Here is a 7,176-nt window from a genome sequence, read left to right on the forward strand (position 1 = left end):
ACTGGATGCAGTATTCCAGGTGTGGTTTTACTAAGGTTTTATAAAGCGGTACTTGATTTGACTCTATGCCTCTGATCATGCAACCAAGGATTGTATTAGCTTTTTTGGCTGCTGCTGCACATTGCTGGCTCATATTTAAATGATCACCCGCTAGGATTCCAAGTTCCCTCTCACAGTTATTGAGTGAGGTTTGGCCTAATCTGTACTTGTACCTTTAGTTTTTCTTGCCTAAGTGTAAAACCTTGCTTTTCTCCACGTTAAATTTCATTTTGTCAAATAGGGCCCATTGTTCAAGTCTGTCAAGATCCATTTGGATCCTGAGCTTGTCTTCTGGGGTGTTGGTTATTCCTGCCAGATTAATGTCATCTGCAGATTTGAGGAGTTCCCCTTCTATTCCCTCCTCTAAGACATGTATATTAAACTTGTATGCTGCTTGACTCCCAATAACTCCTTTGCTGACTCATAACCACCAAGAGCCCTGATTGGTTACAGCCACCCATGACACATCTTGACACAGATGACATAATTAGATTCACCTACATGACATTGATCGCATGCCTTCAATAGCCCTTAATATATGCCCAACAACTGGTTATTGTCTTTTTATATATAGGTAGTCCATGACTTACAACCATTCATTTAGTGACCATTCAAAGTTACAATGGCACAGAAAATAGTGACTTAGGAATGTTTTTCGCACGACCATTGCAGCATCCCCAGAATCACATGATCAGAATTCAGACAACCAGCGGCAACTGGTTCATGTGTATGATGACTGCAAGGTCTCAGGGTCATGTGATCACCCTTCTGGCAAGCAAAGTCAATGAGGAAGCTGGATTCATTTTATAAGTCTGTTGGTAACTTAACTACTGCAGTGATTCACTCACTTAACATCTGTGGCAAGGTCATAAAATGGGACAAAAATCACTTAGCAACAGAAATGTGGGGGCTCAACTGCAGCTCATACATTAATGACTATTACCTGTGACATTTTTTACATTATGCACTACCTTACGCCTTTCTTTACTCATTTATTTATTGGTGCCTTTGAATCACTGTTGACTTCTGGCAGTGGCCTGGACAAGTCTCTGCAGTTTCCTTCACAGTATTTTCAAAAGTAGTTTGCCACTGGCTACTTCCCAAGGATGAGAGTGATTGGCACAAGGTCTCCCAGCTGGCTTCATGCCAAAGGCATGACCATAACTCACAGGTTTCTAGCCTAATAACTTAACATGGACTGGGATTTTGTTTTGTTTTGCTTTGTTTGCATTTGTGTTGGCTCAATTTTACATTTCATACATCTTCAGTTCAGTGAAAATATCTATTGGCAAGAATGGTACTAAATGTTCTACAAATATTGGCAAGCACCAAGTGTGGCTCAGTACTTGGCTAAAATGAGACATGCATCCAAATGAGGAAAACATTAGATGGCTTATAGGCTTCGTGGTGTAGTCTGATTCTTAGCCTCAGTTCCCTTCCTGCAAAATTTGAAAAATGAGTTCTGAGGATCCCTGAAACAAAGAGTTTGCTTTTACAATTTAATTGGGTTGTTACATTTTTGTTCAGGTAACAGAAGGAATAAATAAATGTTAAAGAATTATTATAAAATATGCCTGCAAGCATGTGATACATCTATGGAATATGTAAATTTGGGGGCACCCAAAAACATATATTTTAGCTTTCTGTAAAAGTGCATTAACTGTATTTTGTTAAAACAGTTTCCTCTCCAAGAGAGAGCTTGGGGAAGACTAATATTTTTATCTTGATTTCTGTACTTATTATATGTTTTGTTGTTAGCCGCCCTGAGTCCTTTGGGAGATAGGGCGGGATATAAATCCCATAAATAAATAAATAAATAAATAAATAAATAAATAAATAAATAAATAAATAAATAAATAAATAAATAAATAAATAAATAAATAAATATAGTTAGAGTAGAATCCAGTTGTGGATAATTACAAATCTGGGACTGTTTCTAGGTACTGTGGACTGCAAGAAGGACTAGCCTGGGTCCAAATAGACATGTTTCCCAGCTGTTGATCAGCAAGTAGAAAGTCACATACAAGGAGTTTCGGATTTGAAAAACCATGTTTGGCATGAAGACGGATATCTGTGATTACAAAGCTAGAACTTACTGAAGACAGGTCAAGATGGTTGGTGGCTATGACAAATCTGAATAAATTAAATTTCTAAAACTTGATGGTTCCCACAGTATGAATTTTATCACTCTATGAGCATTTGTTTGGCTTGTGAAAACAAGTGATTCCTTATGCAGCTCTTTACTTTAGCTTAATTTCATATTCACCAATTCTTCATAATGAAAGGATATTGTCCAAAAACAACTTAGCTTTTTTTAATTTGAAAATCTGGTGGGTATTGCGGACATAAAAATAATAAGATGTCAGAGGGCAAAATTTGTTCCTCACACTTTGGTATTTAAAAAATTCCCCCTCAGTTGCTATTCCTTTTTGAAAAGATGTTTTGATGTCATATGTAATTAATTTATTTAGTATGGTATCGTTCGTCTCTAATAATTCGGAAGAAAACCTTCAGAACATTTTAGTGCAAAAAAATGCTTGGACAAGGTTCCCCAATCCGCTACTTTCCAACTATTTTGGTAGGAATTATGGGAATTACAGCACAGGTTGGGGAAGATTGATGCAGATAATAAGAAAGGTACAATTTGAATTATAGGGAAATGGGCTCTTAGACATCTAGTTTGGTGTAGTGATTAAGGCACAGGCTAGAAGTCTGGTGACTGTGAGTTCCAATCCCACCTTAGTTATGAAAGCTGGATGGGTGACTTTGAGTCAGATACTCTCTCTCAACCCACAACTTCAGACTCTGGTAACTAGCCAATCAGTCCATGTTGCAATCAAAGCTGCACATCTTGTCAGAACTAATAGACTGGTTGATCTGAAAAAAAGAGGACCCTGCACTCAGTATAAACAGAAGAAAATAAGAATATCAACCTCCACCCACCCATCTCATGAGTATACAGGTAGTCCTCGACTTATGATCACAATTGAGACCAAAGTTTCTGTTGCTAAGTGAGACATTTGTTAAGTGAGTTTTGCCCCATATCGCGACCTTTCTTGCCACAATTGTTAAGTGAATCATTGCAATTGTTAAATGAGTAACGTGGTCTTTAAGTGAAATTCTGGCTTCCCCATTGACTTTGCTTGTCAGAAGGTCACAAAAGGTGATTGCGTGAACCTAGCACTCTGCCAATGTCATAAGTCAGTTGCCAAACATCTGAATTTTGATCACATGACCAGGGGGATGCCACAACGGTCTTAAGTGTGAAAAACGATTATGTCGCTGTTTTCCAGTGCCGCTGTAAACTTTGAACAGTCACTAAATGAACAGTTGTAAGTTGAGGACTCCTTGTAAGGTCTGCCTAGCGTACTCGTATCCCGTTTCATAAGAGAGGAAAAATGAGGCTGCCAGTCCAAAAGCTGGAGGAATCTCAGCAGCAAAGCCTTGGCTCTTGGCCTGCAGGCCAAGCTTCGAGCTGAGCCCGCCTCTCCTCCTCCTTCGGCTGGTTTTGGTCATGGCTCTCTTTGCCTCCAGTCACGGAAAGCAGCAGCCTTCCAAGGCAGCCAAAGGTGCCTGGCAGAGTCCAGCCGCTCTCCCGCCCACCCTTCGCTCTTGCTGTGGGGATGAGGCCTGTCTGGCAGGAAGCGGGCTTTGGAAAGCTGCACGCATTCCTGACGTGCTGGTTCGGCCTGCTCTTGCTATTCTCTCTGGAAGAGAAGCAGGGCATGGCTGCGCACAGGGGACTCTGGGACCATCACAAAGGGGGGAGAGGAGCGGGAGGAGGAGGAGGAGGAGGGAGTCAGGCTCGCCTCGGCACACACCCCCTTAGACGGCTTATAAAATCGCGACCGACCTGCCCGATTAGAGCAAAAGCCGGGGGCAAAAGGAGGGTCCGCACCGTCGGGCTGAGAGCCGCTGCTCCCCACAGGCATCTCGGGCGCAGGGGAGCCGACCCTTCCTCTCCCCCTTAGGGCCACCACGATGGTGCACAGCGAGGACAGACGGGGCGGGGAGATCGCGGCGCCCATCCCGAGCGCCTTGCAGCCGGCGTTGCTGCTTTCTTGCGCCCTCCTGCTGTACTTCTGGGCGGCCGGGAAGCGCTCGTCGGCTCCGGGCAAACGTCTTCCCGGTCCCGTCGGATGGCCGCTGGTCGGCAACGCCCTGCAGCTGGGTCGCCACCCTCACCTCACCTTTTGCGAGCTGGCCAAGCGCTACGGCGACGTCTTCCAGCTCCGCCTGGGCTTGCGCTCCATCGTGGTGCTCAACGGCGAGGCGACCATCCGGCAAGCGCTGGTGCAGCAAGGCGGGCCCTTCGCGGGCAGACCCGATTTCCCCTCCTTCCGGATGGTCTCCGACGGGAAGAGCGTGGCTTTCGGACGCTACACGGAGCGCTGGCGGGCGCAGCGGCGGGCGGCGCAGGCCACGCTGCGCGCTTTCTCGACGGGCAAGGCGCCCAACAAGCGGCTCTTCGAGGAGCACGTGGCGGCCGAGGCGCAGGAGCTCATCGACGGGCTGGCGAAGTTGAGCGAGGGCGGCCTTTACGCCAACCCGCTGCCGCTGCTCGCCGTGGCCAACGCCAACGTGATGTGCGCCCTTTGCTTCGGGCAGCGCTACAGCCACGCCGACGGCGAGTTCCGCGCCCTGCTGGCCAGGAGCGATCGCTTCGGGCAGACGGTGGCGGCGGGCAGCTTGGTGGACGTGCTGCCCTGGCTGCTGTCCTTTCCCAACCCGGTGCGAAGCGTCTTCCGCGACTTCCAGGCTATCAACGGGGAGATGCTGGAGTTCGTGCGCGCCAAGGTGGCGCAGCATCGGCTTACTTTCCAGCCCGGCGCCCCTCCCCGTCACATTAGCGATGCCATCCTGGGCCTCATGGAGCACGGCCCCGAGGGGAAAGAAGGACCCCTCGGGGACTACGCGGAAAGCACGCTGACCGATCTCTTCGGCGCCGGTCAGGACACCACGTCGGCTGCCCTAGCTTGGGTGCTGCTGCTGCTTTTGAAACACCCGCAGCTGCGAGAGCAGTTGCAGACGGACCTGGACCGCGTGGTGGGTCGCGGGCGGCTTCCGACGGCTGACGATCGCGCCTCCCTGCCTCGCCTGGAAGCCTTCCTCTACGAGACGCTGCGCTACAGCAGTTTAGTTCCGGTCACCATCCCGCACGCCACCACCGCCGACGTGTTCCTGGACGGCTTCCACATCCCCGAGGGCACCGTGGTCTTCGTCAACCAATGGTCTGTCAACCACGATCGGGTCTGCTGGAAGGACCCGCACGTTTTTGACCCGTCGCGGTTCTTGGACGTCCGGCAGGAGACTCTCGACCGCGACCTCGCTCGCCGCGTCCTGATATTCTCGATGGGCAAGAGGCGCTGCATCGGGGATCAGCTGGCGAAGTTGCAGCTCTTCCTCTTCACCGCCATCCTTTTGCACCAGTGCGACCTGACGGCCAACCCAGCCGAAGAGATAAGGGCGGAGTGCGAGCACGGGCTGGTTCTCAGGCCTCTGCCCTACACCTTGTCGGTGACTAGGCGAAGCACTTCCCGGGCCGAGGAAGACAGGAGCCGGAGCAACACCGACGTCGCCTGCCCTTCTTAGCGCCAGCGCGACCTGCCTTGCAGAACCACCTTTAATTCTGACTTTGCGCCGTGGCGGGAGAGGGACAGTTGCCTTTCCTTGACTAACGTTTCTGAAATCAGCGTCTGCACTTTATCAGCAGCGGGAACTCAGACATAGGAAGTCCTCTGTCGAAGGAAATTTCAGCTGGGCTCTTCCCCCTCCCCCCTCCCCCCAATTAACTCTGAAGATGATCAAAGCGGTTGAAAAAAGCCTTCTCAGGCTGGTGCCCGCTTGCTGTGCTGGGCTGCAACTGCCTTAGGCTCAAGGTGATCAGTAGCTAAAATGTAGATTGGAAAAGGCAACGTTCTGCATCTCCATCAGAATGATGTATCTGGTGTTTTGTTTTCAGAATGCAATGTTGAACAGTGTTGTCCTATTATAAGAGATGTGGAACATGCCTGCTTTATTACTCTCAGCAGCTGCGTGAAAGGGAGAAAAATGTCCTGGTGCTTTCCCCCCCACTATATCAATTCTGTCATGTTAGTTGTCACTTAGGAGTCTGGTGTGTGTGTGTGAGAGAGGGAGGGTTGCATGCTGTGATTAACTAATGGGAAGCACTTATGGAGGAAGTAACATACAGGGAGTGTGTGGTTGACCACAGTGACAATAAACATACCTAGTTATATACATGGGCAAGGAGCCGCAATTGGGAGGGGAGGGAGTGCTCCTTATATTTGTACATATGATTGTGCAGTAATTCAGTTTATAAACTTCTTGAAGAAGAAAGTGTAGTCTTCTCACAATTTGTACATCCTTATACCTCCATGGTGAATAATTGTTAGATCTGGAGCAGTTTTCATTTATGATGATGATGATGATGAAGAAGAAAAACAGTAGCCTCCACCTGAAGAAATCAGCAGCATCTTTGCTAGCTTTCTTCAGAGCAAGACCTATTATCCATTAATGGCTTGCACCTTGACTGCATCCCAGTATTGCCAGATAGTTAATAAAATTAGCAAGCTTTGATTGTTGGGGGCAATTAAGCTGACTTTGTAATAATGCCGCTTGGGGTGTGTGTGAAAGCCCTAATAAGCAGGCATATACATAGAATGAAGGCTACTGCTAAGCTTGTAAGCCGCCCTGAGTCTTCGGAGAAGGGCGGGATATAAATGGAATTAAAATAAAATAAAATAAATAAAATAAAATTAGGCCTCCAATGTATTATACTTCAATGTAGAAATATTCTCATGACATATAAATGTTTTTTTGTTATTTCTATTCCCTACATGTTTCTCACGCTGCAAAATAAGGTACTATGCATTTATGACTAAAGGCAAAATAAATGTTTCAGAATTCAAAGCCAGATGCTATAATAAAGAATTAAAATAAGCAGGGAGAAGGAATCAAAAGACAATTCTGAGATGTCAAATCATCATTAAGTAGAGGCTATTGGGCCTTTTATAACAATCCTATGCTATGTTTTTATCCATTGCTCTGCTTTTATGTTGTGAAATGTGCAGAATTGATTAGAGCTGGGTGATACTTAAATAAACAATTAAACAATCCCATCGTTTCAGCCCATCC

At 47.1% G+C, this 7,176-nt stretch overlaps 1 pseudogene across 1 annotated transcript; it reads left to right on the plus strand.

Annotated features, from left to right (window-relative positions):
- Positions 1-3,437: 3,437 nt before the first annotated feature.
- Positions 3,438-5,698, plus strand: LOC310631755 (cytochrome P450 1B1-like; annotated as a pseudogene). The gene has a single exon. The product of its transcript is annotated as a cytochrome P450 1B1-like (transcript).
- Positions 5,699-7,176: the final 1,478 nt, after the last annotated feature.

This window comes from Vipera ursinii (assembly GCF_947247035.1).
Source record: "Vipera ursinii genome assembly, chromosome: 1".
NCBI classification, from domain to species: domain Eukaryota; kingdom Metazoa; phylum Chordata; class Lepidosauria; order Squamata; family Viperidae; genus Vipera; species Vipera ursinii.